Source organism: Oryza sativa, chromosome 11, assembly GCF_034140825.1.
Source record: "Oryza sativa Japonica Group chromosome 11, ASM3414082v1".
In the NCBI taxonomy this organism is placed as follows: domain Eukaryota; kingdom Viridiplantae; phylum Streptophyta; class Magnoliopsida; order Poales; family Poaceae; genus Oryza; species Oryza sativa.
In genome coordinates, this window is record NC_089045.1 from 25,516,153 (window position 1) to 25,527,734 (window position 11,582).

At 41.4% G+C, this 11,582-nt stretch overlaps 1 pseudogene; it reads right to left on the reverse strand.

The window, feature by feature from the left end:
- Positions 1-286: 286 nt before the first annotated feature.
- Positions 287-10,612, reverse strand: LOC4350902 (disease resistance protein Pik-2-like; annotated as a pseudogene).
- Between the last annotated feature and the right edge of the window lie 970 nt (positions 10,613-11,582).

An 11,582-nucleotide genomic window follows, 5' to 3' on the forward strand; every position in this document is an offset into this window, starting at 1 on the left:
TCAGAAAACCAAATGAGCTGAAAGTTTTTATACATAAATACAAGAGGTCAACCAGACATATATGAGCCTTGTTTTCAGAAGAGAACGAATGAGCTGAGCCTTTCAGATGCACAACACGCCTGACTAGATCGACGCATCTACCAATATGTATCCAATTCTTGTTTCCTGTCGATGTAGAACAGATAGCAAGTTTAGCAACAGGCATATTTTTTGCAACATGGAAGTTCCAAACGGGTCCTTCGATTCAGAATTGTGTACTCCAGTATGGCGTGTGTAGACAGTTAATTTACTCCATCTTCAGCTTAAGAACAAGCTTGTTCGGATGTTCAGCAATCCGGTTCCGCAGATCTTCCTTGAGCCTGTCATCACTGGAACCATGCTCGTCCTTGTCCAGCCGCACTGACAGCGACTCCAGGTAGCGGTGACACGAGACGGCAGAACACAGCTCCTGGATGTTTTTCCAGTTGATGCCTGAAACCCCAAGCTTGCGCAGCTGCGTGAGATTCTTGAGCTCTTTCAGGAAGGCCTTGCCACCTGCGACGCCGACATTGACGACGCCCAGCGTGTGCAATGCCGTCAGCTCCTCGATCCCCCTGGGCACCTCAATACCAGAGCAAGGATCACCAGCATGCCTGCCTCTGCACAGATCAGGCAGCCAGGATAGCAAAGCATGTGTTGACCTGCATTTTGGTTGTGTCTCTGTCTCAGCAGCTGCTAGGCTTGCAGATGTGCCTTCTTCACCCAATGTGACTTTGGTGCCACCACGAATGTACTGCAGCTTATGCAGCTTGACGATGACTGTTGGCAATCTGACAATAGAGGTGTGCCTGATATCCAGGGTCTGCAGCTGCCTCAGGCCACCCAAGGAGTCTGGCAAGCGGCTGACCATTTTGCATCCTCGTAAGGAAAGGAACTTCAGACGAGGCAGGCTTACGACACGCTCGAGGTCGTCATTTGTTACATCTGATGCATTCTCCAGATCCAGCACTCGAAGAAGCTTCATATTGTCAGAGATGAAGAATGATTCCCATTTCCCAAACACTGTCAGAGACCGTAGCCGGGAGAAGTCGATGCTCATGAACACGATCTTGTCCCTCTCCCAGGTGCTCCCTATGACAAGGTGCCGTCCCGTGCGTTGGCTGGTCAGGCTGCAGCGCCCCTGCAGTGAGAAGATGTGGTTGTCGTCCATTTGCTGCGACATGATGTACTCATGGAAGAAACTGTTCACCTCGCACCAGACTATTCTGTTGCCGCTCCGTGAGGTCTGCTGCATAATGCTCAGGCCAACCAGCTTTGCGAATAACGTCTAGCCATTCTCCTCTGCGCTATTGTTGGCAGTGTCCCTGGAGTAGCCCTCGGCGATCCACCGTCTTATCAAACGCCTCCGCCGAATGCTTCTGTCTCGAGGAAAAATTGACAGGTAGAAGATACATGGCTTGAGGGAATCCGGGGAATTGTGAAAGTAGGATTGCATCCAAGCAAATAGACCCCGCAAACTTTCAAATCCTGGGTTAGTCTGTAACTCGTGCATAAACTTCTTATTGAATCTCCTCCATAGCACGGCATGTTTACTCCGGGTGGCCATAAAGCGACCTATAGCAACTATTACTTTAGGAAGTCCACCACACTTCTTTATGATGAGCTTTGCTTCATCAATCATCTCGGGAGTCAGATCAATGTTCTGTTTGTAAAGCAGGCGGTCCTGGCCATGCTTCTTTAGTAAAGGAGATATTTCTTCAGTCATCCCGGGAGTATTCGCCTTACCTAACATAAGCCTTAACTCTGTATCACTCATGCAATGTGCAGATCCGTACACCTATTTTCAAATATTTCAAGAATTACATGTCATTTTTTCAGAATTATCATCAATTTGCACGTGTTAAGATGTGATTATTAATATCCGTTACAATTGGATTTAGATGTTGCAAACAAAATTGATTATTTGCTGCTAAATCACAATATACCAGGATACCACTCAAATAAGCAAGAAGGGGAAGAGTAAATTTCAAAAAAGTGATACTTTGACCAAATTGTTGCAAAACTACAAATTTAAGGTGATGTATCACAAAACTATAGATTTAACAATAAGTTCATCACAAAAACTATATGTCTAAGGCTAAGTACCACAAAACTACAGATTTAATAATAAAATTATCACAAAACAAAAAATTTTAGGGTTTAAATCCTTAGCACTAATGTTATGTTGGAGTTATAAAATGTCCAAGTTTTGTTATTAAATTAACCCTAAACTTGTAGTTTTGTGAAAACTTTGTTACTAAATTGGTAGTTTTGCGATACTTCACCTTAAATCTGTAGTTTTGTGATAAATTTTGTGTTAAAATCTATAGATTTTTGAAACATCATCTGTAGTTTTGCGATAGTTTGGTCAATATGTCTATAGTTTTGTGAAATTTGCTCAAAAGAGAAATATGACACTGACTAACTACCTAGCATGTCTTGTTTGATCCACAATGTACCACTCTTCCATTGCTTCCTTCAAATTAATGTTTTTTAACATGGATAGGACAAATACTCCCTCTGATTCATATTATAAGTCATTTTGAAGTTTGACTTGGAAAAATATCAAAGCAACTTACAATATGAATCATAGGAAGTATTTGTTCTATCCATGTTACAAAAAATTAATTTATAGAAAAATATATCAACATTTTTAACACAAAACAAATATATTATCAAAATATATTAAATGTTAGTTCTAATGAAACTAATTTGGTGTGGTAGATGTTGCCCAATTTTTCTATAAACCTTATCAAACTTAAAGAAGTTTAACTAGGAAAAAAAGTCAAAACGATTTATAATATGAAACGGAGAGAGTGCTATACTAGATAATGTTTCCAATATTAAGCGATAGAAATAGCTATGTCGCCAAATAATCCATTATTATCTGAGGGCCTCGAAATTACCACATTATTCAAGAAAATCTATGTCGTTCGTCGACATGATGCATCCAAATTATAGGGGTGCAAAGCGATTGATATAGTTTTATACATAATACAATTGCTCAAAATGATTCAAAGTTTGGGATTCCCATTTTTGGCTAGCATTCTTAAATTTAGGAACTACTTTCAATTGGGGTCTTCTCAGTTCAAGGATGATTCTCAGATTATATTTTTGGAAGATATTTACCTAGGAAATAGCCTGCTAAAAACACAGTTGCCAACATTGCTTAACATATTACTCCCTCTATCCCAAAATTTAAGGCACGACCGCTTTTCTCCCATGTCTCATAATATAAGGCATGCATGCATGCGTGCATTAACTATCATCTCTAAATTGGTTTATTTTAAATCCTCTATCATCAATCCTCCAATTATATTGCTTGCATGTATGGAGGTGATACAATCAATGAGCTAATTAAATTATTTCTTGGTCTTTGTGTTAGGAGTAGTTGAGCCTTAGGTCTCCTTTAATGGTTGAGCTAGTGCACTAGCTCATGCTTGTCCACCTTATACAAGAGATAGCAAAAAGTCTACCTTTCCAATAGGTTGTCTCATAGCACATTGTTCAAAATGCTTTGGGTTACATAATCCCTCTCACATTTTCTTTAGGAGCTTAGCTCTTGAAGAAGAGATAGTGCATTCTCTCTCCTTATCTTCTTTCTCTTCCACATCATACAAAAGCTGATGTGGAGATTTATGAGCTAGCTGACTTATCCTTGTTGGAGGAGGCCTTATATTTTGGGATGGAGGGAGTAGAAAGAAGCATGCAACAGAGGGCAAGTTCATGCGTTCAATCCTGCTTAATGTCTCCTTTCGTAGAGCTCTAACAAGGAATAACTTTATTGCTTGGAACAACTTGGTGGCCTGCCTTATGAATGTTTGATTGTCACAAAAGAGAGATCCATTTAAACAGAACCTTCATCAGAATGGTCAATTTTGCATTCTCTGTATGATGTTCTTCCTAGCACTAGTATCCCAGGCACAAACAGACTGCTGTGGAAGTTAAAAGTTCCACTCAAGATCAAAGTTTTACGTAGTATTTACATCATGATGATGTGTTGACAAAAGATAAGCTTGCAAAAAGAAAGTGGGGAGGAACTAAAAGTTCATGACAAGGAGACTGTAAAGTTTTTTTTTTATGGTCACCATGCTCACTTTGTTTGGCATGTGGTACAACCATACAAGTGCATTTTGATTAATAATAGGCTATGTCATCATTGAGTTAATTTAGCTTGTTATAGCACTTTTATCATTCTCACAGTTGGTACTCTTGTACACATATGGAACTAGCTAAGTAGCAAGATTGCAGAAACAAGGGCAAGATAACGCACCTCTTTTATGAACAGATAAAGGGCCGCATCGGCTTTTAGACCATTGACGTTAAACACGAAATTGTCTTCTACTGCACAATGTCTAGCGACACTTTCTTCATTTGTAATGACAATGATAAAACTTTCTGAATTTCCAGATAGTAAGGTAGATTTTATCAAGTCCCATTCTTCTGTGGACTGCAGGCCATCAATAACAATGAGGAATTTGTGCTTGTGTAGAAGCTTATGACACTCCTGAATTGGGTCTTTGGTCCTGAACATATCAATGTCCTTTTCCCCTAACCATAAGAAACATCTGCCGTTTTGATGCAAATCCAAGAGTAAACTGCAAGCCAAGTCCCTTAAATTGAATGGATGGGATACATTGACCCAACCATACATCTCAAATTGATCATGTGAGTTGTAGATAGTTCTTACAAAAGTTGATTTCCCAACACCAGCAATCCCCCACACAGAGATCACTCCAAACCTGAATTCACCTCTACTTCGAAAAATTGCCTCAGTTATTAAAAACAACAGCTGTTTATTACACTCCCGAAGGCGTGTAAACATGTCATCCAAGACAAGGCCTGTTTTTGCATAGAAAGAGGAAATATCATCCTGTCTTAGTCCATCCTTCATTAATAACCAATCAATTAATATATCATTATTACAGCCGAAAGTCTTCTCATCTTTACTTCTGCTGTCACGATAAGATCCCTGCAAATAAGAAACAGTTAGGGGGAGGGGGGAGCAGGATGCACCACACGAGAAGTAGTAGATGCCAGAGGGTAATCACCTGAAAGGAGGCCAAACAAAACAAGACGGCATGCAAATGATTTTGACATTACTTAATTCTTCAAAAGAAACTTACTAAAAGGATTTTTACCAAGAATATGAGGGTCAAAGAAATAAGTTTCTAGATCTTCACAGAATGTGAATACTAAAAATTAATGTTTCTAGGTTTTCACAACATTTATGTTTTTCCAAAAATAAATGCCTCAGTTGTGAGACTCGCTGAAACTAATACTAAGCTTGTTGGTATTCGTTTGGAACTTTAATATAACCTCCTAAACTCCTGGAAATCTACAGGTTGTTGATACACATTTCAAACTAACTAGTATTTTACCTGAAACTTTGGAGGCATTTGAAAGGCAAATCTATCTATTATATACTAAAAGTTCATCAAAATTCATACAAACGCTCCTAGACCGCCATGTGGCACTTGTCGATGAAATGGGAACTAGGGTAGCCCTTTCCCTGGGACCCTAGGGTCATTTTCACATTAGTACCAATAAAATGATAGGCTTAAAACTATCATTAGTTTTAAGGGACCCGGGTCCTGGCCTAACCCGGACCTGGGGGCCACTTCTTATATGCCACCCTAGGGCCATTTTCACATTAGCACCAATAAAATGATAGGCTTAAAACTATAATTAGTTTTAAGGGACCCCGGTCCTGGCCTAACCCAGACCTGGGGCGACTTCTTATATGCCGCGTAGCCTCCTTTAGGGCATGAAAGCGTATAAGACACACGTCTTAAGATGGTAGGCCAAAGGCCAGCCTGGGTCGTGGCCTTGTTCTAGGGCTCGGCCCCGCCTTTGCCCTCGTAGGTCACACGTTCCTCAGTAAGAGGAGCATCGAGACATACAAGATATGCATCTTAGAATACAAGCGGAGGCAAGCCTGGGTACCGGCCCTGTCCCAGGACCTAGGCCTGCCTTTGCTCCTGTAAGTCACACGTTCTTCAGTAAAGAAGAGCGTGGAGACAGGTCAAGGTCTTCCTCGGTCCCGACCCTGCCTCGGGACCCGAGTTCACCCTTGTCCTTATAGGAAACATATTCCTCGGTAAGAGGAGTGTGGAGACCTACACAATGTATCTCTTAGGATGACAAGCTGAGGTCTGCCTCAGCCCCGGCCCTGTCTCGGGACCCATGTCTGCCTTTGCTCTTGCAAGTCACACATTCTTTGGTAAGAAGAGTGTTGAGACCTACAAAACATATCTTAAGATTATAGGCCAGGGTTTGCCTCGGCCCCGGCCCTGTTCTGGGACCCAGGCTTACCCTTGCCCTTGTAAGTCACACATTCCTCAATAAGAGGAGTGTGGAGACCTACAAGATGTATATCTCTAGATGATAGGCTAAGGATTGCCTCGGTCCCGACTCTGTTCCGGGACCCGGGCCTGCCTTTGCCCTTGTAGGTCACACTTTTTTCGATAAGAAGAGCATTGATGCCTACAAAACATACCTTAAAATTACAAGCCAAGGACTGCCTCCGTCCCGGCCCTACCTAGGACCCGGGTTCCCCCTTGCCCTTGTAAATCATACGTTCTTCGACAAGAAGAGCGTCGAGACGTACAAGATATATATCTAACCCAACTTCTCTTCATCAAAGACACCTTTGAGGAACTACCTCTCAAAAGGGCGCAGGGGCATGACCGTTAGGCGTCGAGCATCACGATCTGACCCCTCCGCCAGTTGCAAGCCAGTATGCATGGCTTTAGATGAAGCATAACCATTAAGGAAGTTGTCGGTTGCACAAAGTCAAGGTGAAAAGACGGGGGTGCTGAGTCAGACGCGTTCACGCGTGGCAGGACGCGCGTCGTGCTCGCCCAACGCCACCCGACCTCGCTAGTTGTGCAAAAAGGGGGTACCGTGGCGCTACCTCAGCCAGGTTTGGGGGGGTCCCGGGTCCACCACAGGACACATGGTGGGCAGGGTGATCCCCATCTGGCTCAAGCCGGTGCCCGAAGAGCCCGAGACAGCATAAATAAAGTAAGATTCTGAAGCTGACCAACTGGCAACGACAAGACAACAACAAGATGGGTAGTTAAGAAATGTTGAAAATGGCATTGTGAGCCCCTTCCTTGAGCTATAAAAGGAAGGGGACACGCCATGGAGAGGGGAGGGAATTTTTTTTAAAACTTAGAATCTGATAGCTTGTACCTGTCTCAACTCACACAAAGAACCAAAACACATGAGTAGGTTTTTACACCTCCAGATGGCCTGAACCTGTATAAACACTTGTGTCAATTTCTTACTTGATGATCGACCGGGAGAGCCCGGGTCCCTTCGTGTTCCACACGACACATCGCTCTCGTCATGTGCAAGGACAATCTTCCTTGGGTCAAACCGTCTTTTTCACATCACTGGGAAGGGGGTCTCTCTTTTCCCAGCTACCGGTGGAGTGATCCCCGACAACACTGCTATAAACGCTCCTAGGTCGTCATGTGGCGCTATAATAAATCGTAGAAATTCTAAGAAAAAAACATCTAACCGTCAATTTTCATTTAATCTGGTAGGACCATTATTTTTAACTATTAGATCTATCTTAAAAATTACCAATTAAATTTCTCTCAAAAAAACCACATCGCTACGCGTACGGTACATAGGTATGTACGTACGTATCCCCAAACCCATATCCCCCAATCCTCAAGAAAAGTACGTACATACTTCCTTTTCTTTTTTCTTTCTCGCTTAGATTAGTTGAAAAATCAAACTAATAATTCAAGCCTACTTTAACTATGCTTGAAGTAGTAAAAATATATGTTATTTCAAGTTGTATTCTTGCTAGGCGCATCTCATCAAAACATCCATGAAAAATATAAATAAATAAAAGTTGTAGATTATATAATTGTATACACTTAAGAACAAGTATAGTTAAATTAGACTTGTATTTTCAAAAATAAAAACAACTCCAATTATGAGTGGCATTCTCAAAATTTACTCGCTGCCTACTATAAAAAATACTAACATGTCAAAATGACATTACTAAATTTATCATGAACGTATTTTGATGTACTATGTATTTTCTCTATTCATATATTGTTAAATAAAATAACAATCAAATATATTCTTTTACACCGTGTCGATGCCCTTTATCTCCTGCTTAGGCTTCATTCGATCTAGCTCATTGGCTGCGCTTATCTAGGGCACGCAAAACGACACGTCATCAATGAAAGATTAATTAAGTATTAAATATTACAAACTTGAAAAATGGGTTTATTTGATTTGTTTAAAAAAAAAGCTTTTGATAGAAAATATATGCAAAACATGCACCGTTTAGTTGTTCGAAAAACATGCTCACCATAAATGGAGTAGCCAATCGGATAAGCACTTTAGAACTCACCTTTATGTACTAAAATGCTTAATATGTAGTATATAATATACTTTGTCAATTAGGAATAGCCAAATATATCAATCATATGTTCCTACTAATCCCATGTATATAAGTTCTATATACAAGCCACTATTCACCAATCATCAAATCATATTGCTTACAAGGCATTCATGAGCGGTGCACCTAATAATTAGTTGATATCCAATGTGCACATGTGTCATCAATTACCGAAGATAAAGGACAATACTAAGTGGGCAACAATCAACAGATGATAGGCAAGTAGAGATACTACCAAGCCACAACAAACAATAGTTAACTACAAGTATATTGCGACTATGAGTAATAACGTTCCTACACACCTATATACACTACTAAGATGCCACGTGACGCTCTAATAAATTAGAAAAAATCTAACAAAAGTTACAAGAAAAAAGAAAAACAAGTAGACATCAGTTTATACTTAAATCAGTGGATCCATTATTTCCAATCATTAGGTTAAATCTATTAAAATAATCCATTGCGACTATGAGTAGTAGTGTTACTACACTCTACAAATACTCCTAATATGCCATGTGACGCTCTAATAAATTAGAGAAAATCTAAGAAAAATTATAAGAAACACTCATACATAGGACAAATACTCCTAAGATGCCACGTCACACTAATAAATTAGAGAAAAAAATATATTAAAAAACAGAATTTCTAGCCATTGATTTGCACTTAAACCAATGGATCCATTATTGTCAGCCATTAGATTATATTGATCCAAATAATCCCTCACTCTTAAAAATGGGCTAATCCTTCCCTATGTATGTACGTACACAAGAGATGTCAAGAAAAAGAAAAAGAAGAAGAGTGTGTCTACAATCAACCCCGTCAAGTAGTTTTCCATTTCTTTCTTTGAAGCTCTAAGGATTTCCTCAAATTATATATATATATATATATATATATATATATATATATATATATATATATATATATATATATATATATATATATATATATATATATATATATATATATATATATATGTAGCGACCACTCCTGACGAGGTTGTCGAAGAAGCCACGCCGCCGAAGCGCTGCTTCTCACCATCCCGTCAATTCTCTTGAAAGTATTTTTTTCTAGTAATGATGTAAAAGGAAATTGCAGACACATGCAGACACTTACTAGTAAAATTTTCGAGCTTACCTCCTTGAAAAACATGCAGACACAGTGATAATATGAGAATCGCCTGATCTGTGATACTTGGAACGGATGTCCTGTGCACAAGCTTGCAATTTCGACCTTCTGTGTGGACACCACAACTCGGCTTCCATTTCGCATGTTTGGTAGATTCGATCTGATGGATTCCCATTCTGAAACGGTGTTCAGGTCTTCTAACACAATGAGGTACCTCTTTTTATATACTTCCGTCCTGAACTTAGTGAAAAGCTTGACTTCTGCTCCTTGTCGCTGTTGTCCAGAGTTTGTGTAGAACTGACTCCGCAAAGCCTGGAAGAACTCACTTAGATCAAATGGATGCATTATCTTTATCCAGGCAAGACATTCAAAGTTTCTTTTTATTTCTGGGTCATCATACACATTCCTGATGATGGATGATTCCCCATGATCGCCTTCTGTTTCCCAGATGGAGATGACCTGAAGGTCACCATCATTGTTGGTGAGCAATTCAGCAAGATCCCCTGAACCACTCAGCTCCTTTGCGATGTCTCTCACCTCAACGAGGGCATCAGATGCTGATGAGCCACCTGCAGCTGGCCCGACAGGTTTGGAGCCGGAGTCAGAGATGAGGTTGTAGCGCATGTTCCTCTGGCTCACATCCTCCACTCTGGCCTTGATCTGCTTTATGTCAGCCACCGCCTCATCCAGGGGAAGAACCGGCGCAAGGCAGGACGGCAGCACCGGCGCCATGAACGAGGGGAACAACCGGTGCCACCAAGCAGACTTCTTGTCAAGGTGGATTACAAACTCGATGCAGTCCTCGACGTCTTAGGCAAGGTTACGCACCTGCGTTACCCAGGTCCTCACCACATTGTTGTTCGCTTGCCCCCTCCCGACGACGTTGAGGAAGGACTGCATCATCTGGAACTCATCCGTGATGAACACCAGGTCATGCTGCACCCTCTCCTTGAGCTGGTTCTCCTCCAAGATCGCCGACTGCACCTTGATCACCGTCCCCTCCACCACCGACTTGGTGAGCCCAAGCACAATGTCCGCCATTGTTTCCTCAGCCTCTACTCTCTGATGTGTCTGAGTTTGTGGTGAGCTAGAAGCAAATGATGCCGCTAAATTGCTAGATCGGAATCATGGGTAGGAGCTGCATCTGGGGTCGGTATTAAAAAGGACAGATCAGCCATTGAACAATAAATTTGGACATTATTACTGTATTAAACTAGACTATCCAGGTCAATGAAACAAGCTGGACTAAGTCCTAAAAAAAATTAGTAGATTTAATCTAGCGAAAGAGCCCTTACGTTAACAAATGTGGAACAGCTGATGCCTTGAATGATTGGATCAGTGAGCCTTCCCCAACCCAATATCTTACTCAACTGGAGACGTATTGATTGGTACTACACGCTGTAACATGGGGATTGGTTGACAAAAAATAAATAAAATTAGTCAAATTATCACAAACAAATCACACCGTTTGATAAACAAAGTGGGAGTACATTAGTACAAGCATTCCTACTAATTCCTCAGTCTTTCAGTTGTTTACTATGAATTGGTTTGCTAATCAGTCTATGTCTATCATCCAAGATCCCAAATGCGAACGCCCAACGCCTAACTCTATCGCAATCCAAGTTGCCTTGCATACCTCGCGGCTCCCGGGCGTGGGCGCTCCGGTTCGCCCACGACATCCTCTCAGCCTCCGACGGTGGCCGCCACACCAGCCATCCTCCTCCGCGACGGCGAGATCCGGCGGTGAGCCGCCGCCGCCGCCTGTGTCGCCTCCCATCCATGCCTACCAAACCCACCGGTTTGCTCCATTTCGACGCGTGGAAGGCCCCGTGGGCTGCAAAAGTCCATTCGGATGGGCCGGGCCGAGACCAGTACGAGTGAGTTGGGCCGGCCCAATATGCGCAATTTTATACCCGTAACTCCGTTTTTCTTCAATATTGACAACTTATGCCCTCTTTGTTTAGGCTTAATATTATTGGCTTAGACTTTTAAGTCAGCTTATTAGCTTATA